At 48.1% G+C, this 25,040-nt stretch overlaps 1 protein-coding gene across 1 annotated transcript in view; it reads right to left on the reverse strand.

The window, feature by feature from the left end:
- The window catches only part of LOC146816667 (adhesion G protein-coupled receptor F5-like), a 531,046-nt gene extending 507,850 nt beyond the window's left edge, over positions 1-23,196 (reverse strand). The window contains exon 1 of the mRNA XM_085610566.1: positions 23,005-23,196. The gene's annotated coding sequence lies outside the window, so the exon portion shown is untranslated. The remainder of the gene's footprint in view (positions 1-23,004) is intronic.
- Between the last annotated feature and the right edge of the window lie 1,844 nt (positions 23,197-25,040).

Raw genomic sequence — 25,040 nt, forward strand, 5'->3', positions numbered from 1 at the left:
CACAGTAAGAGTATCTGTCAGTAGTTAGAATTACAAAATATCCTAACCATGAGTTCAGAGAAAAGGATAGTAAACACAACTCTCCATGTGAAATAACCATTGGTTAAATCCAATAGGTCTCGTCTATTTGAAATTTATGGACTTTGTCAAGTTGTTTAATTTTTCTTAGCAATGTTAGACAGCAGCACAGCTGCTGTGCAGCAAGGCTAAAAGTAAAATAAGTAACATTAAAAACAAGCATTGGCATAGCCAATAGGTCTCGCCTTTGGGCCCTTATAAGTGTTTAGCCATGCAACAGTTGCATAACTAAATACTTATAAGGTCCCAAAAGCGAGACCTATTGGCTATGCCAAGTGGCTGTGCGGCCGCGAAAGTGATCGCAATTGCGATCAAACATCAAAGCGGCCGTGGGGCCGCGAAAGTGAAAGTAATCGCGGTAAAAGCGGCGCGCGCGCGCCCGCGCACATGCACTGTAGCTCTAGGCTGGCCTGGTAGCACTTTTTGGAGCCCTCTCAAAAAGTCTCGCCAGACCAGCGCATGCGCTGAGTCAGGTGAGACCTAAAAAGTGCGATGGCAGTCAATGCAGGCTGCATCAGATCACTTTTTTTCACTTTCAGCCATGCTCTATAGCAGCCACGAAGTTGTGCAACACGTCTTAAAATACATTGAAAAGCCAAATGGTATCACTATTTGGCTTTGTCAATGTGTTCTTTGTCATGTTGTACAGCTGCCTGGCTACTGTGCAGCATGGTTGAAATTAAAAACAGTTCTATAAAGCGGCCAGCGAGACTGCATCATAGCTCTTTACTTTTTTTTGCCATGCTGGACTGCTGTAAAACACGACTAAACAAACCTTGACAAAGCCAATTGATCTCACAGAGGTGAGACCTATTGGCTTTGCCAATGCTTGTTATTTACATGTGGTTGACAAGATGGCTAAAGCTATCCCTGTCCAGACCTAAAAACAAAGGTCACTCCGTTTATTGAAAAATACAATGTCTTTGGTTCAAATATGTATATATGTAAAGTTCTGTGCACAAGTACTATGAGACGCCCTTCGTATCACAGCATTAAGCTGGCTTTCTGGCTTCTCTACTATGGTGCCCCGTAATGCAATGCATTCTTGACAAAGCTGAACTGTTGCCAATGTGAATTCAGGACCATAAACTTATCACAAAAAATCAGGATGGACAAACTAGACCAATAACCAGCAAAGTGGACTATGAGCCTAACAAATGCCACTAAGGGACCTGCAGAGCTGCTCAAAGCGGCCACCTTAATAACAACCATAAACTGTGTAAACTGCACGCCTGTCTCTCACACCTCTTCAGCCACGACACTGCAAAGCACTATATCATATACGATAGCCGCACCTCAGTGGTCATCACACACAGCATGGCAACACTTCCCACAGAGGATCAAAAACAAGGCAACAACCTTCAAAGCACAGATCCTACTCGGCGTTGCATGCTGCCCTTGTAGACAAGCGCTTCAGTACTGCGTGTACAGATTGTAAGCGCTATATGAATGTTGCGATATAATACAATTGATACATCTCAAGCGTATTTGCAGCAGTGCAATGGCGACGCCTTTGTGCAGGGTTTCATTTGCAGGTTGCAGGTTTACATACCTCGAACTCTGTCTTCCCCTTCCCATTTATCATTTGGGTTTTGCTCTGCAATTGCCAAACCCTACGACACAAGTTCCCAAGAGGATCATTTCTCCTGTTTGACCCCAAGCATCAGGATATTTGTCCTTTTTACATCCCTCCAGGCCTAAGAAATCGAAACCTTCACCTCTGTAAATTCCTTTGTTTTTTCTCATCCCTTTCAGCTCTAATATCTGGCAGTAATTATCTGACCTGGCCAGTAAGGTACAGCGCCTAGAGGCGAAGTCTTTCTGTCGTGTGTCTTGTGCAGTGTCCCCACCATGAACTAGAAAACTCAACAATGCAAGTAAAGGACCATGGAAACAAACATAGAAAAAACCCAGAAAACAAACTTTCCCTCGATGAAAAACATCCATTTCTTTCACTATGAGGCCAGACATGAGTCCTTGTTTGGGAAAGAGGCCACAAGGGGGAAAAAGAAAACAAACATTGACAAAGGCAATAGGTTTGGCTTTTGAAAGGTGCATAAAAACGTAGGCACACAGCATACTGATAAGCATGCATAGTGAGAGGGCGCACAGACACCAGCACACTTACAGACATCCATGTACATAAAGTTCAACAAACATGCAAGCGCCCATACAAACAAACCAATGAAGACAGAGAGTCAGTGAGTATTCTGTCCCAGAAAGCACAGGTTAATGTGTGCAAGCGGAGCAAAAGTGATGCACCTCAGGGTAGCCCTGGGTGATGAGTGTCATGGGAGAAAAATGTGATATGTCTGATGTGAGCACTGGCTGCATAATATCAGTGGGGCACTGGGTGTTATCACTCTATGTGGGCTGGGACGAGACTTGTTCTTGTTGGGCAGAAGCATTTTGCATCATGTGATTTTTTTTAGGTCTAGCTCTATAAAGGATAGTGAAAATCAACATACAGTTTTCCTGACTACAATAGTTTTTTTCATGAAAAACATTCATTTCTTCTTTATGACAATATATAGGCCTATTAAAATTGTAGGTTTAAACTCCGACCGCCGTATTACAATGGTGGCGGTCGGAGTTTAAGCTGACTGGAGAATCCGACTTGGTTCCGACAGGCTCAAGGAGTTCATTAGCCAGTCGGAAAGGCCTCATAAACCCTTATGGACAGCGTTTTCGCCATCGGGATTATAATGGCACTTTCAGACAGCAGTTCCATGTCGGCCTTTATGACATGGAACTGCTGTCGGACAGTGCCTTTGGGGGCCCTTAGCAAGGCTCCCACCCGTCCCTCCGCTTGTGGCACCATGTGGCAGGCACAAGTTGCAGGCATGTTCCAAAACTTCAATTTTTCAATGGGAGCTTTTGCTGCGGGTGGTTCAGCCCGTTTCACAAGCTCCCATTGAAAAATTAAAAGTTTGCGACCGCACGATGTTGTCTGACCCGCCAACCAGAGGTCAGTCAGTTCCCCATCCACAGCAATGTCGGTCAAAGGCAACTCCGACTGACATCGTAATCAGGCCCTAAGTGTGAAGTTTTTTTTGTCAAGATTTCTTTGCTTTTTTAGTAACCAAAGTTCAACTAGCATTTTCAAGTATTTAATTGTATTTATTATGTTCCTTTGTTTTTACTGGGGCACACTACGTTGAGTCCACTACATCTAAAAGGCACTTTTTCAGGCCCACTGGACACATAGTCACTAAACTGCTGAACACTGTAACTCTGACCACTTCATCGACAAAGATCAGTAGCGTAACTAAATTGGGAGCAATGAGATTTTTTTTAAACGTAAATTCAATTATATTTAAGTAAGTACATTATTTAATAAATTAGAATTCAAACTGTAATTGAGGTTGTGGGGAAGTGCTTAACACCCTGAGATATATTATTTATTAATTATTTCATTTAAAATAAGAAGTAGGGCTAAAGAAAGCAAGGCTCAACCAAAAACGTAAACATATATTAAAGGGAAATTAAATAAGGTTAATATAAAATGATTTGGTTTGCTCCTCCAGGGGTATATTGGCTACATATTTTATTTTTTATTTAACTAAACGAATTTCAGTAATGAAGAACAAGTTACTAACCTTCGGTAACGATGTATCTGTAAGAAACATTAGTTAGTTAGATTCCTCACCTTAGAATATCCCCAGGCGTCAGACTGGATCCGGAAGATTTTTCGTCAGCAATACCCCTTGCGCGTCGCTAGGCGTCGTCTGCGGCTCCGCGTCCGTCGTCGGCGTCGTGCGCCGGGATGACGTCGTCGGAGTACTTAGACGCCGCCCTCGCGCGCTGACGTCAGTTCTTGTACATAGCCTTCCGCGCCAGGAACGCAGAGCCATGCAAAGACCGACACTGGTGCCAAAAATAAAATCTAGGGGCCTGAAAGGACAACCTTAACCCTAGATGTCAGTTCGCAGAACGGGGAGGATGGGTGGGTCGGTGAGGAATCTAACTAACTAATGTTTCTTACAGATACATCGTTACCGAAGGTTAGTAACTTGTTCATCTGAAAGAAACACGTTAGTTAGATTCCTCACCTTAGAATAGATACCCAAGCAATACCATCCCCGGTGGTGGGTCTGCGAACCAAGATCACACCAGAAAGTCCTGGAGGACAGAACGGCCAAAGAAGCCATCCCTCCGGACTTGGCTGTCAAGGCAATAATGCCTGGCAAACGTGTGTAGCGAAGCCCACGTTGCCGCCTGACAGATGTCCTGCAAAGGGACACCCCGTCCCAAAGCAGTAGTAGCCGCTGTGGCCCGAGTAGAATGGGCGCGCAGCCCAACAGGAGGGTCCTTTTTAGCCAAGGAATAGCAGATTTTTATACACAAAACGACCCACCGAGAGATGGTTCGTTTGTGCACAGCTTTCCCCTTCTTAGCGCCCACGTACCCAACAAAAAGCTGGTCGTCCACCCGGAACTGTTTGGTGCGGTCCAGATAAAAGGAGAGCGCACGTTTTGGGTCCAGACGGTGGAGCCTCTCTTCCTCTTTGGAAGGATGCGGAGGCGGAAAGAAGGTGGGCAAGGTGACAGACTGCCCAAGGTGAAATGGAGTCACCACTTTAGGAAGAAAGGAGGGACGAGGCCGAAGGACAACCTTGTCCGGATGAACAGATAGAAAAGGAGGCTTTGAAGATAAAGCCTGGAGCTCACTCACCCGTCTAGCCGAGGTGATGGCTACCAGAAAAGCAGTCTTTAGAGTTAGAAGACGAAGAGGGCAATTGTGAAGAGGCTCGAAGGGAGCGCACATCAGGAATGTCAAAACCAGATTCAAGTCCCACTGAGGCATTACAAAAGGGACAGGAGGGAACGTGTGTGTAATGCCTTTGAGAAAGCGTGTAACCACAGGGGACTTGAAAAGAGAAGGCTGATCAGGAAGCCGCAAGAAGGCGGAGATGGCAGCAAGATAACCTTTCAGGGTGCCCAGGGCAGAGCCCTGCCGGGCCAGAGAAAGAAGGAAGAGGAGAACCTCAGAAAGAGGGGCGGAAAGGGGATCCACAGCCTTTGCTGTGCACCATGCCACAAATTTGTTCCACCGGCAGGCGTATACCGACTTTGTGGAGGGACGCCTGGCTGCCAGAATGATATCACAGACTTCAGGAGGCAAGTCAAATGGCATCAACTGCCGCCGCTCAATCTCCACGCATGGAGGTGGAGGCTGGACAGGTTCGGGTGGAGGACCGTCCCCTGCTGCTGCGACAGAAGATCCTCCCGAAGGGGCAGACGTATCGGGGGATCGGTCAACAGACTGAGTAGCTCGGGATACCAGTATCTTCGTGCCCAATCCGGAGCCACCAAGATGACTTGGGCCCGGTCGCGCCTGATCTTCTTCAGCACTCTGGGCAGAAGTGGTATAGGCGGAAAGGCGTACAACAGACCGCAACTCCACTCGTGACGAAAAGCGTCGCCGAGCGAGTGCCGCCTTGGAAATTCCAACGCGCAGAACTGCTGACATTGCGCGTTCTCTTCGGTGGCGAATAGATCTAACCAAGGCTCTCCCCACTGCTGAAAGAGGCCTTGCACCACTTCGGAGTTCAGACGCCATTCGTGATCCATCATGCACCGGCGGCTGAGTTCGTCTGCTCTGGCGTTCAGAGAGCCCGCCAGATGTTGAACCACCAGGGTGACGCCCTGGTGTTCCAGCCATGTCCAGAGGCGCAGAGCCTCCTGACAAAGGGTCCACGACCCCACCCCGCCCTGTTTGTTGCAGTACCACATGGCGGTGGTGTTGTCCGTGAACACCTGCACGACACTTCCCCTGACAGAGGGAAGGAAGGCTTTCAGTGCAAGCCGGATCGCTCTCAACTCCAACAGGTTGATGTGGAGACGAGACTCCGCCGGAGACCAGAGGCCTCTGATCTCCGCCTCTCCCATATGGCCACCCCATCCCAGGAGGGACGCATCCGTCACTACGACATGCTCCGGTTGGGGAAGGGAGAGGCTCTTGCCCTGGACCCACTCGCGGTCCGTGAGCCACCACTGCAACTGCTGTGCAGTACCCTCCGAGATCAAGACATGGTCGGACAGGTTGCCGTGATGCTTGGCCCACTGAAACTTCAGGTCCCACTGCAGAGCCCGCATGCGCCGCCTGGCGTGATGCACTAGTAGGATGCAGGAGGCCATCAGCCCCAGAAGCCGCAACACTAGCCTGACCGAAACCCGGGATAGAGGCCGAAAGATGGGAATCAGGGCCTGTATATCCCCGACCCGCTGTTCCGGAGGATGGACCCGGAACTGCGCCGAATCGAGAACCGCTCCGATGAAGAGGAGCTTCTGAGAGGGGCTCAAGTGTGACTTCGGCACGTTGATGGAAAACCCCAGCAAATGCAGGAGATCCGCCGTAGTCTGGAGGTGGGAGACGACTGCCTGGGGCGAGCCCGCCTTCAACAACCAGTCGTCGAGATAGGGGAAGACTGGGACCCCTGATCTGCGCAGATGAGCTGCGACCACCGCCATCACTTTCGTGAACACCCGAGGGGCACTGGTGAGGCCGAAGGGGAGCACGGTAAACTGAAAGTGCTCTTGGCCCACCGTGAACCGCAGGTAACGCCGGTGGGCCGGCAGGACGGGGATATGGAAATATGCGTCCTGCAAGTCCAACGCTACCATCCAGTCTCCAGGGTCTAGGGCAGCTAAAACCTGAGCCAACGTGAGCATCTTGAACCTCTCCTTTCGGAGGAAGGCATTGACGTTCCGGAGGTCCAAGATAGGGCGCAGGCCCCCCTTGCCCTTCTTGGGAACCAGAAAGTAGTGGGAATAACAACCACGACCTACTTCTGGACTCGGAACGCGCTCGACGGCCCCCTTGGCCAAGAGAGCCGAAACTTCCTCGCGGAGAAGATCCAAATGATCCCCCGAGATACGGTGGTGCTGCGGTGGCATGGCTGGAGGGGTCGTCTCGAAGGGGAGGGAGTAGCCCCTTCGGACGATTTGCAGCACCCACCTGTCCGATGTTATGGACCGCCAGTGGAGCAGGTGATGGCGAACTCTGCCGCCCACTGGCGTGGTATGGGCCTGAAAGCTCGGACTAGGAAGGCTTTGAGGCGGATGCTGCCGGGGTGGATGTGGGCTGACCACGTCGACCTCCATTTCCGCCACGGCGGAAGCCACGTCCGCGACCGCGCGCAGGTTGGTGCTGCGGCTGGTGGCTTTGCGGACGGGAGGAGGCGCCCCTTCCTTGGCCACGAAAGGGGCGAAAAGCGGAGGTGTGCGCCCGCGGAGCCGAGAGGCCCAAGGACTTGGCCGTAGCCCGGGAGTCCTTAAAACGGTTCAGCGCACTGTCCGCCTTCTCACCAAACAGGCGAGTGCCATCAAAGGGCATGTCCATGAGGGTGTTCTGGACATCCCCGGAAAATGACGTGGACCGCATCCAGGCGTGGCGGCGGAGCGCCACCGTGGTGGAAATCGCCCGACCTAGCGAGTCCGTGGCGTCAAGCCCACATCGTATGGCGTGCCGTGCCGCATCCCTCCCATCGGCCAAAGCCTGGGTAAGACGCGTCCGGACCTCCTCCGGACACAGGGGCAGCACGTCCTCCACCGTATCCCACAGGGAATGGGAATAACGGTCCAAGAGACAGGCGGTATTTAAGGACCGCAGGCCCAAACTAAGGGACGAGAACAGTTTCTTGCCAAACTGCTCGAGTCTCTTGGAATCCCGGTCCGGCGGAGCGGTCGGGAAGGAGGATTGGGAAGTAGAGGCCTGGATAACCAGACTCTCGGGGGTGGGGTGTTGGGACAGGAAACTGGGGTCGCCCGGAGCAGGGCGGTGGCGCCTGGCAACGTTCCTATCCACAGGAGGAACTGTGGAGGGCTTGGACCAGGTGCCCTGCAGAACGTCAGTGAGGGCCTCGTTGAACGGCAGCAGAGGCTCAGTGGAGCTTGCTGAGGTTTGAAGCACCTCAGTGAGGATGTTGGTCCTCACAGCCACGGCAGGCAACTCGAGCCCAAGGGCCTCAGCCGCCTTGCGCAGCACCACAGAAAATGCTGCACCCTCCTCCGAAGCCACGGTCGGAGGAGAAGTGAATCCAGCGTCTGGCGAGGTGTCCAGTCCGCTGGCCTCCCCCAGTTCATCTGCCCAGTCCTGAGAAAGCTGTGACTGAACAGCCAGAGGGTCCTCGAACCCCTCCCAGTCGCCCCCTTCTTCCGATTCCTGATAAACAGGAGGAATGATCGGAACCGGACTGTAGAGATGGTAGGACTCAAGCGGCGTCGGATGCGGCGTCGGCGGACGCCGTGCCGGCGTCGGGTCCGGATGAGGGCTAAACCGGGGCGTCGGCGTTACAGGCGTCGGCGTCGGTGGCGCCGGTGACGGCGTCGGTGGTTCAGGCGTCGGCGCCGGTGGAGGAGTGACAAGGTCAACCGGCGTCGACTGGGGCCCAGGCAAGGGCCCCGCGGGGACCTGCGGCGTCGAGACCGGAGTCGTCGACGGCGCCGGGGCCGGAGCCGCCGGCACGCGAGGTCGCCCAGTCGAGTCCGCGGGGCCCGAAGGCGCGCCAGCGGGCGTCGACGGCGGGGCCAGGCTCCTCATGGCCGAGAGGAAGGCACTGATCTCCGCCGGCGCCGCGTCAGCCCCAGGGACCGGAAGGTATGGGGGCGGACGCGGCACCTGCGGCTCCGCCGGAGCCGCGGGGGTGGAACCACTTGGACCCTCGGCCGAGTCGCGCGACCGGCGAGGGGAGTCCGAAGAGCGATGTCGCCGCTTGGACTTCTTAGAGTGTTTGGACTTACCCGACGACTTGGAGCCCGACGAGCGATGGTGGCGTCGGCTAGGGCTCCGCGAGTGATCCTTGGACCTCCTCCTGGACCGGGATCGCGCACGACGCGGAGCCGAGTGGCGAAGCTCCAGAAGCTTGCGGGACCGCTCCCGCCTAGCCTTCGAAGTCAGGGCCTGACAGTCGTTGCACGACTCCGCGTCGTGGTCGAGGCCTAAGCAGTAGAGGCACCGGCGGTGGTGATCGGTCACCGACATCAGTCGATGACAATCTTCACAAGCCTTGAACCCAGGCATCCTACCGGCACCAGATGTCGACAGACAAGGATCAAAAATGATCAAAAAGATTTAGTCAAAAAAGACTAAAAGGGGTAGCTCTCCCGGATCTGCGCTTACTGGCGCGGAAAAAAGAAGAACTGACGTCAGCGCGCGAGGGCGGCGTCTAAGTACTCCGACGACGTCATCCCGGCGCACGACGCCGACGACGGACGCGGAGCCGCAGACGACGCCTAGCGACGCGCAAGGGGTATTGCTGACGAAAAATCTTCCGGATCCAGTCTGACGCCTGGGGATATTCTAAGGTGAGGAATCTAACTAACGTGTTTCTTTCAGATCATTTTTTCAGTGTAAGGGAACGTATAAAGACGATTAATAATTAAAATTGATCAAATAAAAAACAGGGTACTATTGGAAAAACCTTTAAAAACTAAAAGGGTAGGCTATTACATTTTAAATCAATAAGCTATTTAGAACTGGGGCTAGGCATGGCAGTAAGATGAGAGTATTGAAAATTAAATTAGATAAAATGTGACTGACATATATAAAGTGTAGGTTATGAATCATAACAAAAAATGAGAAAATACAAAATGATAAAATTTGATCATTATTATTATCATCAAGGAAGGTCGCTTTGTATGTTTGGGAGAGGTAAGGCTGAAGTAGTGGAGTTGATGTAGTGGTAAAGTACAGGAAAAGCTTACCTTCATTAGGTAGTGGCGGTCAATGTAATATCATGCAACCATGTTCGCTCCTGCCATTTAGGACCTAAGGCAATATTTTTTTTCCATTTATTTATTCCATTTTAAATCTAAAATACACAATATTACAACGAGACAAGGATAGGCATTGCAGGTTAATCCCAGTTTGTGGGCAAAGAGAGGACGAGCAGTTCCATACAGTGCCCCAACTCCCATGCATGCGCTTCTTGACGTACTAGAGACGGTCATTGTGCATCCTGCCACCTACGCGCCATCAAACACAGTTGTAGTTGCTGTGAACCCAATGTGCCCACTAATAGATTTTTTCCCCCATCTATCCCCTTCCTTGCAACAAATTGCTGCCTGTTGTATTTGAGCAGCCAGATAGTATATCTCCAGTTCCAGGAGACCCAAGCCCACCTTCAGTGTATTTAGTTTTAGGATATTAAATCCAACCCGGCTCCTTTTTCCTGCCCACAACTGGGAAGCAAACAGGCGGTCGAGTTATTTAAATGCTTTGGAAAGTCTATAGGCAGCAAGGCAACACTGCCATGTTTGCTGTCGCAACCCTACCAATACTTGAGGGCAGGTCCCCAATTAGATATCCACTCATGGCTATCCTCCTTTTTGCTAGCACTAATTCCAAGATGCAAAATAATGTTGCATCTTTTGATTTTTCGGGTTAGTATTATTGCTTAGCTGGCTGTGCCAGGGGGATGCTTCCACGGCAATTTGTGTTGTTTCGTGTAGTTGCCGGATCACATCTCCTCAGTGCTGTGATATGGTAGAGCAACTCTAGACTATGTGTAAGAAGTCTGCATTCCCTTCTCTACATCTGGGACAGGCATCCGACCTTCCCGGGCATATCTTACTAAAGCGTGCTGGTGACATGTAGCTGTGAAGAAGCACATAGAAGTGGGCCTTGCTACTCATTGTGTACCATTTCACAGGCTTTCTCCCTTTCCTGTTCTGTTCTGGTCTCTCTCTCACCGTGTTCTAGTATGCATTGCCAACGTCAGTGAGTCATACAGCCAGGAAACCAAATGTCCAGAGGTGGCTTTCAGCAAATGCACAGCTAGAGTCTCCATAGCCAAAGCAAAGAGCAAGGCTGAAAGAGGACACCCCTGTTGCGTACCCCTCCTTAAGTCCCATTCCTTTGAGATGTAACCCCTTGAACGGACATGAGCTGTGGGTTTCGTATACAGCAGTGAGATCCAGCCTGCAAATTGTGGACCGATGCCCATTTTGGACAGTACTGCCATCATGCAATCCAACGCAATGGTTTCAAAGGTCTTTTTGATGTAAGGGCAACCAGCACTGCCACTATTTCTGAGGCCTCCATGGGGTACATTAAATACATGAGCCAGCATATGTTTATTATCGTGCTCCTATTGGGAAGAAAGGCACATTGATCAGTGTGGACTAGTGAACTAACCGCCATCTGCAACCTGTTGGCCAGTAATTTAGCTAATATCTTAAGGTACACATTTATGATGAAAAGAAGACGGTAAGATCCTATTTCTCTGGTTCTGGGTCAGGCTTGGGTAACCTCACTACAATTGCCTCACGCATAGATCTAGGGAGTTCCCCAAGGTCGATGGCCTTCTTGAAAACCTCTAGCAGCCTCTCAGAACAGAGGCCTCATACGTTCAATAAAATTCCAATGGTAGCCCTCTATTTCCAGGCATATTACGTATAACCTTCGAGATCTCTTCCTTAGCTAAATCCCTGTCTAATTGTGTCACTCCATCCGTGTCTACCTGTGGTAGACAGATCCCTTGACAAACATGCTTGGCAGTGCATCCTACCGTCTGGATGATGACCTGAGGTAAGAAGCTACAACTTTAATGGGTTGCCTTCTGAACAGGAGCACCAATGGCCTACTCCTATCCCAAAGTCATTAGTGTGGTCCACAATGGCGGCTCCTCCGTTAAGGCAGACTGAACAAAAGGAAAAGATAACATGATAATATCTATTGTTATTATCATGTTATTTTTCCTATAGCTGTCAGTGGCTCTTGGGCAGGGTGGGGTGGGGTGGGGCGGGCTGGCCAGAGCAGAGAAAGAGTGCTGTTCACTTCCAAAGTGCACATGAACTGTTTGGCCGGCCCTCTTGGGCCGAACAAACAGTCCATGCTCACTTTGCATGTTCCTACCAGACTGCATTACACAGACTGGTCAGGAACATGCACAGGCTTCCTGTTGCAGTATGAGCGCCGATCCACGGCGCTCAGACCAGTCACGCTGCGAGGCAGTGTTGTGATTGGCTCAAGGGAGCCTGTCTGCTGAGTGCTTCCTGTTGTCTGCAGGAAGTTGACTTGGAGGACGCAGTTTGATCTTCCAGGAGGAGGATTGAACTAGAGTAGGCGGATCTGGTAGCTTAGTGAAATAATGTGTCCACTGTAGGGGCCTGTGTTCGACCTCATGGTCATTCATAGGTTCAAATCCTGTCAGGTCCTCTCAGCCTTCCATCCTTGTGAGGTTGATAAAGTAAGTGCTATTAAAGTTGGGTAACAACAGAACATCTGTTTTTCAGTGCCAAGATACCCGTCGTGGTGAACGCACACTTTGCAAAGGTTTTACTTATGTTCTGTATTCGTATGCTTCCTCGTTGCGATTGAAAGTCACTCTTATGACATGAAGCCAGATGGCAGCTGTGCACTCCATGGACACACTGTCAGTCCATATGATGTTGCACTAGGTATAGAAACAGAGCCTTAACAGGGAGCAGTAGGTACTTTGTATCATTGAGCCCCAATGCCACTCCTTCACTAATGCTAACTACTGCCTCTGAGTTGAGTTTGAGAAATTTTCTGAACACTCCAATTTTTACTCAGCATAGCAACTGCAGAGAAACACACTTGTCAAAATATTGGCCTACCTGCCTTATATCCAAACTTTCAGGCAAGATGGTTTATTCTTATACATAGGTTTATATATGAGTGAACCATAATATATATATATATATATATATATATATATATATATATATATATATATTATGGTTATTCGTACTGATGAAGGCCTATGCCGAAATGCATTTACCGAAAATAAATCTTACCTGAACTCCCGCGAGTGCTCCGAAATTCGTAGCGTTGTTGTTGTGTAACACTGACGGACTCGCCTCCCGTCCAGAGGTACCCGCTGTGAGTTCGACGGTGTGGGTGAAGTGAGTAATTGGGTTATGTTTGCCGTCTGAACCACTGCCAGCAGGAACACCGTCAAACCGAAAGGACGTGGATTATTCAAATCCAAGGTTACTCTGCCATATGAGAGATATCTGCAGTGTTCCCGTGAAATCCAGAAGCAGCAGGCGAGGGAAATTGACACAGCAAGTGAAGAGATTCATGGGGCAACTACATGGACGGCGAGATGTAAGGGAACAGTTATGGCATTGAAAGACGCCGATTAGGACACAATGAATTGAAGCAAATGTTGCATTGTGGGGCATTGAGGCCGTCAGTTCCCTGAGAGACACGCCCTTGACACAGGAAATGCCGCCAATCAGAGCTGTCAGAAGCCCCACCAATAAGGACAGACATTGATGCTCTTAAAACCCCATGCTGTGTTCACGATATGTATTTATTCGTACTGATGAAGGCCGATGCCGAAATGCATTTACCGAAAATAAATCTTACCTGAACTCCCGAGAGTGTTCCGAAATTTGTAGCGTAGTTGTTGTGTAACACTGATGGACTCACCCCCTGTCCGGAGGCACCCACTGTGAGTTCGACGGCGTGGGTGGAGTGAGTAAATGATATAGATATATATATATCACTGCTCCTGGGTTGCACCAGCCCAACGCACACATGAACGGTGCTAGTCACGGCGGGGGTGCTCCCGCCATCAAAATTCAACTCCACACTGTCGGTCGGTAATCGTACCAAATCACAGAGGACAGCACTCACGGAGGAGAGTTCCAAAAGTATATTTATTTCAGGAACTCAGGGCGCACAACAGACGCGTTTCGGCAGGTCGCCTTTCTCGATGTTTAACACGAAACGCCGGTAATGTCATTGCCTTATATTCATGATTCGCGCTAACAAATTATAATCAACACAGTGAAAGGACTAGTCCGGCAGGTCCCCACAATCATATATATATATATATTGTTAGACCTAGTACCATTGGCGTGGGTCTCCCTTCCATTTTTTCTAATTGCCTCCTCTGTTTTTGATATGTTTTGCTGGTTTAGATGCTTTGGGCACTGTGACACTGCCATTCAGTACCACAGTGCAAGTGCTCCCTATTTTAAATTGATATATTGATTAGTGACTCCATGATTGGGTTATCTGATTTACTTGTCAGACTCTAGTACAGTGCACCATGTGTGCCCAGGGTTTGTAAATCAAATGCTGCTGGTGGGCTTGCAGCACTGGTTGTGCCACCCACAGAAGCAGCTTGTAAAGTGTGTCTCAGGCCTGCCATTGCAGAGCCTATGTGCAGTCTGGTACTGCCCTGTTGAGTGGCCAAGTGCACCCACTTGCCAGTCCCTAAACCTTCCCTTTTCTTCATATCAGACACCCCTATGGTAGGCCCAAGGGCAGGGTGCATTGTAAGTATAAGGTAGGACATGCCCTGGTGTGTGTGGCATGTCCTAATAGTGAATTACAGCCATTTTCGTTTTTCACTATTGCAAGGCTACCTGTTCCCCATAGGCCAGAATGGGCAGTTTGATTATTACATCTTATAATCTTAACTGACTCAGGGAACTAGGTAGAAATTCGAGTTTAGTATGCCTGAACTCAGAGTGATAAAATACATCTTTTATTGAAGTTAGTTTTAACATTCTGTTTTTGAAAATACCACTCTTAGAAAGTAGGTATTTTCTTGCTTAACTGTCCAAGCCTGCCTCTGCTAGGTTGTGTATTGTGTGTCTGGTTATGTGAGTGACAAGGGCAGGGGATTCCAGGAGAGAGGGTGAGTCAGCACAGGGCTGAATAAGAAGATTTGCATGTAGATGGGTGGGAGGAGTCGCACCTGGGACATGAATAGGGCTGTGCCTTCCCTCCACAATGCTGGCTCCACCTCCTGTGATGTGTCTGATGCCTCTGCCCTGCACTGTGAAAGGAAAGAAGGAGTCTTGTCAACAAAGTGCTCCAGGACTGACCAGAACTGGATTGGACTAGGCAAAGGCCTCTCTGCCTTCAGTGAACAAAGAGAAAAGTAGTATAAATATGGGGACCCAGACCCCAAGACTTTAGATCACTTCTGGAACAACAGGAAGAAACCTCTGACAAGGAGAAGAACCAAATGAAGCTGTAGGAGTTGGACTGCCACCCTGCCAGTGTGCTGTGTTGTTGGGTTGGCCTGCAGTGGTGTCTTCATTGCCAAGGAGAGGAGAAGGAACTTTTACAGAACTTTCATCATCTTGCAGAATATTTCTCCAAGGGCTTGAACTTGTGCTTGCCTCCTGCTGAAGTCTCAGGGACAACAGACTCCACGGCCAGCTCCCCTTTGAATTCCCTTGCAGGGAATTCTATCTGTTACTGGGAGCTGGAAGCGCGACGCAACGAGAAGAAGCGTGTCACCGCCGCAGCTGTAGTCATCGCATCACCGGAGAAGCGTGACACCGCCGCATCTCCCAGAAGCGTGCCTTCGTCGCAGCTGTCTGCTGTCGTATCACCGGAGAAGCGTGTCGCAACCGTGAGGGTCGCTGTCGCATCATCGGAGAAGCGCGTCGCAGGGCCTGTCGCGGCTCCAAAGTACAGAGTTGCCGCAAGGCTGCCAGGGCGTGCCACATCATCTCAACATCGTCGCATCAAGGGCGCAATCTTATCGAATCGCACGGGATTGACGCATCGCATTGAGGCGCCATCTTGCCGCATCGCAATCAAGCTGCAGCATGAGAATCTACGCATCAACTCCTCTCCGGTAAGGATTAAGACACATCCCCTACTCTGCGCAAGCATTGAGGCACAACGCATCGTCTCCCCCGAAGCAAGGAACTGACGTATCTCCAGCGCTGCAAGCCTTTTGTTTATTTTGCGTTACGCATCCAGGTACTTTTGTGAGAACTGTGTCGCATTTATCACCAACTTGAACTAAGTTTATTCTAACATCTTTAATTCAATTTTGAGTACAGTATTGTGGATTTTTTGTCGTTTGTGGTCTTGTGTTAAGTCTATATAAAGAATACTTATTTTTATATAAAACCTGTGTGGTGTCCATCTGTAGTGTTTTCACTGTATTACTGTATGTGTTCACAAATGCTTAACACACTGCCTCTGAGATAAGCTTGTCTGCTCGTGCCAAGCTACCTAGGGGGTGGGCAGGGGTTATCCAGTAGTGTAATCCCCTTTCCCTGACTTAGAAGCAAGGGTCCCTATTTGGTCCAAGGTACCTACCTCTGCCAACTAGAGACCCCCAGTTCTAACATATATATATATATATATATATATATATATATTATCTACTGGCGGTCGCCAGTAGATAGTTATAGTTAGGACCATGTTTCCATAGGAAATCTCAAAATTCTATTTTGAATAACTTTGGCACCGGTTGAGGAATCCTCGCAAAATTTTCAAAACTAATGGGGCGCTACGCTCCGCTCCTACCCTGAAAGTCTCGGGTGATTCGTCAAGTGGGGGCTGAGAAAAAAGGGGGGTCCCAAAACGCATTTTCCCCATGCATTTTTCCATAGGACCTTTAGTCGAAGGTACAGCCCGAACGGCTGAACAGAATTACTTGAAATTTGGCAGAGAGGTAGCCATAAGGTCAAGGAAGTGCCTTTTGCAGGTCTGGTGTAAATCTGTTCAGTATTTCCTGAGAAAATAGCAATTACATCAATATATATATCTGTAAGCGCGCTCCGAGCGCGCACCGTAAGCTTACCGTACGCGTACGGTGCCGTGCGCGAGCGCGATTCTGATTGGCTGTTAGATCTTAGTAAACATTCGAATCGGTCGAAACCAGGAAGTGTCGGCCGCCATTTTCTCTCTCGCACTGTGAGGGGGGGGGAAAAACAAAGTCGGATAACATGAACAGGGGCAGGCTAGACAGCTCCTGACCCCCTAGCATTGGTCATGGTGTCCCAGAAAGACCCCCAAGGCCAAAAATTAAATTTTTTTTTTTTTAATAAACGCCGATTGCGCTTACCGTATGCGTACGGTAAAAAATTTAAAAAAAAAAAAAACATACTCCACATATTCCGCCCCCCCGTGTGCAAAAGGTGCCCGTTGGGCACCTTTTGTGCACATAATATCACAGCTAAATGGTTAACAGATAATCTGTCGCAACGAAGCGCATAATATTTCCTCCGTGTGCGGACGGTGCGCGAAGCGCATCGTGCGTACATGGCCCATCCAGCTGCATGGCACTAACTGCGTAAAGTGGGCGCGCGGTGCGCGAAGCGCACCGTGCGCGCACGGAACGAACTGCGTGAAGTGGGCGCGCACGGCAGAAACGGCGTAAAGTAACTTAGCATTTAAAAAAACTTACAAATTCACTGAAAAAACCATATGTTTCACACACGTTATAGTTAGGAATTAGCATTTAAAAAACCTTGCAAATTCACTGAAAAAACCATAGGTTTCACACACGTTATAGTTAGCTGGACATTTTACTCGTAAAAAACCATTGAAATTCCCCCGTTATAGTTAGTGCAGGCAACTATAACTCACGCGACCGCAATCCTCTGCTGATGACATATGTGTCTTTATGAAAAAAAAATATTTGTAATATATGTATAGCTAAAATTTAATGGAAGAAGACATGGGCAAATAAGTGTCTAAATACAGTATTAGCATCAGCAGAGGATTGCGGTCGCGTGAGTTATAGTTGCCTGCACTAACTATAACGGGGGAATTTCAATGGTTTTTTACGAGTAAAATGTCCAGCTAACTATAACGTGTGTGAAACCTATGGTTTTTTCAGTGAATATATATATAGATATGGGTCATTGGCAAAGGCAAGAGGTCTGGCCTAGACAAGCTGCTGCAAAGGTCATTTATCATTTTTATTGTAAGCATATGCCAAATTAAAAACATTTTAAAACAATGCAATATACCTGATTGTGATAGCCAAGTGCTTACAATGAGACTTTTCTACCATTCTAATAAAAAAAAATAAAGCAACAGTACGCGTGAGTTGTAGCTCGGAGGTGGACTTAGTACCATGTAAAAACATTTTTGTTGTATTCCACATCACAGGATAATATTATTCTTACTGGAGCAACGAAAAGGTAATATTGTCTTTGGATTACTGTAACTTCAAGACATAGTTTGTTGACACAAGGGTGTCTAAATAAGTCAAACAATTGACAAAGAATGGAAGTAAAGTAGTAGTGGCAAAGAAAAGTATTGTTCCCACCAGCCCTGACACTGAAGTGCACTTCCTTGTAGGTGGATGTGCACACTATGGGGCCGATTCACAGAACTAATCTGAGACAAATCCTAAATTTACTACTTTTGGTATGCACAGAAGGCATTCAGTAGTAATAAAGTTAGGATTTTGTCTTAAATTAGGACTTTGTTTTAAATTAGGATTTTGTCTTAAATTAGGATTTTGTCTTAAATTAAATTTAAGTTTGTCTTAAATTTTGTCTTAATACAAAATCCTAATTTAAGAAAAAATTCTAATTTAAAACAAAATCCTAATTTACCTAATCTGGGTAAAATGCTACTAATCCCACTGCGAGAGCCAATGACTGAAGAGGGTTGATCCAATGCCCCAGTTTGTATGGTGTGGTGGGCAGAAGGAGCATTTGTGTGACAGCCGGACAGACAACTAGATGAGGAGGCCTGAAACAAGCACCTTTGTGTGTCGATATAAGTATGTATTGTTCATGTATGTTTTGTTTTATTACATGAGGCTGGTGAGACAGCCCACATTGTCTCTAGGACAGATGTAAAAAGAAGATGTAAGACAGTTATTTGCAAACATCCTAAGTAAAACTACCATGAATATAGTAAATACCATGGGCCTAAATAAAAACGTGACAGCCAAGCACAATAACCTATGTGTGCTGTTGTGCTCATCGGCTCATGGGTCCGAGCCAGGACTCAACCCGAGTAATGTAGAGAGAATTGGGAAGAGAATGTGGCCTAACGGCTAGGGCGGTCAACCTCGGAGCTGGGGAACCGGGTTCGAGTCTCGGCAGGGACGCTCAACATTCTGTGATTCTGGGCAAATCACATTATCTCCCTGTGCCTAACAAAAACGAATGCGTCCGTATGTAGTGTAAAGAGTTCTGATACCTCCGGGTCTAGTTAGCGCTATATAGAACTCCACAAAAAAGTGTAGGCGAGCGAGGCACAGTCCCTGATGGCTGCAGACAAAGGTACTTCCATGTGTTCAGATCCACCATCTGTCTGAAAATGGATCATCGTATACTTCCATAATACACTGCCGATGGTATACTTCCTGTATACACTGTTGCCCGTGTATATCATAATTCTATGCTATATAATATCATTATGCTGTTTCTATATTCTTGGCACTCACTTACTGCCACTATTGGCTGAGTATATCTGCACTGTTAGCTTAAACTGATACAGCGCCTCAACAACACCGGCATCCAAGGAGCGGCACTGGAGTGGATCATCTCGTTCCTCGCCGGAAGAACCCAGAGAGCCCGCCTCCCCCCGTTCCGATCCGCGGCCACCGAAGTCATCTGCGGCGTTCCGCAGGGATCCTCTCTCGGCCCCACCCTCTTCAACGTCTACATGAGCTCTCTCGCAGACATCGCTCGGCAACACAACCTCAACATCATCTCCTACGCCGACGACACCCAGCTGATCCTCTCCCTCACCAACGACCCCGCCACCGCCAAAGCCAACCTCCAGGAAGGAATGAAAGACGTCGCGGAATGGATGAAGATCAGCCGTCTGAAACTGAACTCAGACAAGACGGAAGTCCTCATCCTCGGACCATCTCCCTCTGCCTGGGACGACTCCTGGTGGCCCCCTGCCCTGGGCATCGCACCCAAACCAACAGACCATGCCCGCAACCTAGGCTTCATCCTGGACTCCTCCCTCACGATGACCAAGCAAGTGAACGCCGTCTCGTCATCCTGCTTCAACACCCTGCGCATGCTCCGAAAGATCTTCCGATGGATCCCCACCGAAACCAGGAAGACGGTCACCCAGGCCCTCGTCACCAGCCGTCTGGACTACGGAAACACCCTCTACGCTGGAACCACAGCCAAACTCCAGAAAAGACTCCAGCGCATCCAGAACGCCTCAGCACGACTCATCCTGGACATCCCTCGCCGCAGCCACATCTCTGACCACCTGAAAGACCTGCACTGGCTCCCCGTCAACAAGAGGATCACGTTCAGACTCCTCACCCACGCACACAAGGCTCTCCACAACACGGGCCCGAAGTACCTCAACAGCCGCCTCACATTCTACACACCCACCCGCCAGCTCCGATCCACCAGCCTCGCCCTCGCCTCCGTCCCACGCTTTCGGAAGTCCACCATCGGAGGAAGATCCTTCTCCTACCTGGCAGCCAAGACATGGAACTCCCTCCCCACTCACGTACGGCTGACCCTGGACCATCTCTCCTTCAGGAAACAACTCAAGACCTGGCTGTTAGAGCAGTAGCGACCCCCCCCCCCTCAGCGCCTTGAGACCCCTGCGGGTGAGTAGCGCGCTCTACAAATTTTGCTGATTGATTGATTGATTTAAATTGCAATCTATCTTACATACCATTGTAATCTTTTCTTTTTATGTTTAGGTGCAAGTATTTGTTTGGTATCTTGTATGTAGTTGATGTACTCTGAAGTCCTTATGTAATGTAACTGGTTGTATTGTTAAGCGCTCTCACACCTTTGGGTAAAGTAAGTGCTATATAAAAACGTATAAATAAATAAAAGTATATGGCCAATTCAATGTGTCAACAAACAACCATGATTACAAACAGATTACAAACAAGATTACAAACAAGATTACCACCGAAGGTGGAAATGCCCTGCCTGATCACTGAAACCAATGTGACCCTGATGACAATTCACACTGACCACTTGAAAATGATTTTTAGTCCTTGAATGAACATAGTAGCTAAAACCATTAGCCAACATCAGATCCGAATAATTAGTTCAAAAATACAAGGCAAATCTGCAGCCGTGGCATGTTCTCTCTTGAAATGTATGGATTATGCCATAAATCCAGCCAGCCCGATCCCGTAGAAACAATTTACATTTGGAAAGCCAGAATACTCTTTATAGCACAATTAAACTTAAACCCCATTCCGTAGGAGCTTAAGTAAAGCACAGACTGTTAATCATTTATCTAAACTACACGAGTCTTTGCTGGTTTGAATAGTGCCACACGACACCAGATACATCAAATATCAAGGCGCATTACTGACAACAAGAACAGATATTGATCATTATAATAACAGCAACAAAATAACAGTATAAACAACCCCCCAAAATATCTGACCCAATGGACCCTGAAATGTAAAAAAAAAATTTAAATCGAAGAATTATCGTTAATGAAATAATGCTAATAACGTACAAGAAACATGCAGTGCATGCCACGAATATCTACCATCTGGAAACAATAGTACAACCTGTGCTGTTAAAAACACCCAGAAAGCAGGTTTTGTACTGTCAGCTAAGTGCGCTCTGCTGCAAAAGAGAGAGACGTGGATAATTGCTCTCCTAAAAGTCGGAGCTGCTTGAATCCCAGGGGCAGCTGATCTCACAGCATCTGACCGGCCCGGCCCCTCTTTGGGACCGGCTCCCCAGGTGCACACAGTCCAATTAAGGATACAGCAATTTATGGCTAGAATTTTAACATATAAGCATTTGTCAACATTGTATTCTGCGTGAATAAAGTTAACTAAGCAATATTCTTACACCATGACGTCATATTCTTCCACCGTGACGTCGCACACTCCATTACTTAAACCCGCTTTAAGTGCTTACACAAATCTGGAACATACTTGAATCACAAAAGACCCCTGCCTGCAACCACGAAACAACACAAACATTACAACACACGTACAACAAACCATGCACACAAACCCATCATACCATGATCCAAATCAGGAAAAAGGCCGCAGTCCGTGCAGCAATCTTGGAGAGCAGTGAGTGAAGCTCCCTATATCCCACCAGCACTGAGAGGCCATGCTAGTGCACTTATGCACTGTATGCATCTCTGTGACATAATGTGAATGTGCACTCTCTGTAGAGATAGCGGGCCCAAATTACATAAGGGATCGAAAATCAGTCCTGCGTACGGGGGAAGATTTACTCGTTTTCCATGTTTGCAAACATTCCTGATAGTATTATTGCAAATAGTGCCACAGCTTTCCATGTGCACCTCTGGGAATGCCGAGCGGCACTTGCTACTTCCACGATAATGCAGAGCGGTATGCCCTGGGATAGCCCATTTGCAAGAGAAGGAAGGGGGGGCGAGAAGTTTGTGGGTGCTCTGCAGCTCGCTAATTTGTGGCTGTCCACAAGTTGTGAGGTGAAGCACACCTCCGACTTCCTACTGCTTGTGTGTGGTTTACGCCTGCAAACGTGTACGCGCAGAGGCCTTTAAAGGCATGGGTAAAGTGGGCTCTTGGCCCAGGGCCCCAGCATTTGGGAGGGGTGGGGGAGGGGGCGGCTTTAGAGCCAGCTCTCTTCTACAGATAGTTTTGCCCTGATAACCTTTAATGCGTCTTAAACAGATTGTTTTATACAACGTTGATATTTAATTTGTTTTTAATGTGGGGGATGTGTGAGTGTATTATAGACATGTTGTAGAAAAAATTTGTGTTTAAGTTTCATGCAACATCCATAAAAAAGTTTCATTTAGATTTAAACAGTTACAGGACTTCACATATAAGAAATGGGAGGATGCTATTACCTTATTTGCAGTAACATTAGTGAACTGCTGCTGTGTTCCAAAAAGTGAAATCCTGTCACTATCCCCCAATATTAGCACATTTAGAACTCAGACGAGTGTGTCTGTGTACTGTCAGTGACCTGAAAAAGAGGGCCTTGAAGAGCTGAAATTGGGTCATAAATTCAAAGCTGTGAACAGGGGCCCCCAAAATAAGTTTGGTCCGGGGCCCCAAAATCCTTAAGATGTCCCCGTGTACGCACTGTGGTGTACAATTCGGTAGTAAGAAAACTACTTACTCCAGTCTGGTATCTTTTTTTGGATACCTGAAAGGCGCAAATAGAGACATTTTCAGCCTCAAATGACTTTGTGAACTCACCAGTATGTTTTAGGTGACACCAGATAAACACAATGGAACCATTAAAAGAAACACAAACTCACCGGCTTAGAATTCTAAGGAAACAGGGGCGTGGGCCCTTAAGAGCGTTGCCGTTTTAAGGGACCCTCCTCTCCACACCTGTTCAGCTCACACGGATGGAATCCTCGCCTCTCATTCGCTCAGCAGCCCTGTCTTCTGCGTGTGTGGTACTAGGCTCTGACGTCCTTTTGATTCCCAATCCTTGTCATGTCTTTCTAAACCACTGTCTCGCTGTTCGTTTTTTCGAGATGCTGTTTCCTCATACTAGCGATCGGTCGCAGGTCTGCCGCTGCAGGCAGGAGCTTTGTGTCAGGCTGCGCGTTTTCGAGTACAGTGCCGGGTGGCCCAACCCGTTCGGTGAGTCTGAAGAAAGGGCAAAGGAATTTCAAGAGACAACTGGAAAATCGGGTTTCGAGGTTTCACACGCGCCGAGTTTCACAGCGTTAATTTTTAACAGACTCCCCTTTGAACTGAAGGCGCTACAGAATATCAAGAGGGCTCGAGAGATGTTAACACCTGTCACTATCACCTACTGGAAATAGGAAATGCGATAGGCTAAGGTTGAGGAGGGAAGTAAATGTCAGATGTGGTATGTGAGAAAAGATGGTTGTTCTTGGTGCATAGCAAACCTTTGCCATGCAGTTTTTTGAGGTGTCTAGTGTGTGGGATGTAAAAAGAAGAGGTAAGCCCTCCTCTGACAGGGAGGCTTGATTCCATGAATTTTGGGCTCTACTCACAAATGTTTTCAGCAGTGAGTAATGGCGAGTGGATTTTTCTGTCAGGGTCAGTGTATAATTTACTACTATCGCACATTACCATCAGTGATAAGCTAAGAAATAAGGAAAGAAGTTATGAGAATGTTGCGGATGTTTACAAACATTTTGCATGGCCATTTTCAAACTCGAAAGTTACATATACCTTTTTCTCAAAAGATAAGTGTTTCCACTTTGGGTATGGAACACAGTAATTCTTGGTGCAGTGTAGGTTGGAGATAAGTGAGGCCAAAAAACAAACATGCATTTAAAATGCAATAGGTCTCGCATTCACGCGAGTTTGAGCTATTAGCATTGTAAATGACAATGCCTTTTGTTTATGTTTGGGTTAAAACAAAAATCAAAAGCATTACAATTTATAATACTAATAGCTTAAACTATAGCAAATGCATGACATAAAGTTGCAGTAAAGTGCCTTCTCGACCGCTTGCTAGATTGTAAATATCAGAGGAAGAGCCTGGCCTGCACCATCTTCAAAGTAGTGATAAATAGTGCGGTGAATAAGATGTGTAAGTGTTGTAAATTACACAGACACAAAGTGTGAAGTGAGAGTTACATATGATCCGAGCGCTCCAACACCTTTAGCTCTGTAATTACACTTGCGCATCTCAGGAGGAAGAGCGGGGGGCGGTGGGGGCTATTTCCTGCCCTCTCCATGATTTAGGTATGCGGTGTGGCATTCCGTAATTTCATTATTATCTTAGGCCTAATAAAAAACACTCCAGCTGTAGTAGGGTCCCGGCTTCACCTCCTGGTGCAGGGCAGTCTGTGCTTTGTGGCAGGCATGGAGGGAAGGATGGTTTCCACTGCAACTCCTGCCTCGTACAGTGCCCCTGTTATTGCTAGTGAGCAGAAGGTGCTGAGATGGTGGTATTGCTGGAAGTGGTATTGGTGGTGGTGGTATTGGTGGTGGTGGCATTGGTGGTACTGGTGGTGGTGGTATAGGGATTGGTGGTGGTATTGGAGGTGGTGGTACTGGTATTGGTAGTGGTGGGTTTGGTGGTGGTGGTAGTGGTATTGGTGGTGGTGGAATTGGTATTGATGGTGGTATTGGAAGTGGTGTTGGTATTGGTGGTGGTAGTATTGGTGGTGGTATTGGTGGTGGTAATGGTGGGGGTATTGGTGTTAGTGGTATTGGTGGTGGTATTGGTCGTGGTGATGGTATTGGTGGTGGTGGTATTTGTGGTGGTGGTATTGGTGGTTGTATTGGTGCTGCTGGTGGTGGTGGTGGTATTGGTTTTGGTGATGGTGGTGCATTTGGTGGCGGTGGTATTGGTGGTGGTATT

Source organism: Triturus cristatus, chromosome 6, assembly GCF_964204655.1.
Source record: "Triturus cristatus chromosome 6, aTriCri1.1, whole genome shotgun sequence".
NCBI lineage: Eukaryota > Metazoa > Chordata > Amphibia > Caudata > Salamandridae > Triturus > Triturus cristatus.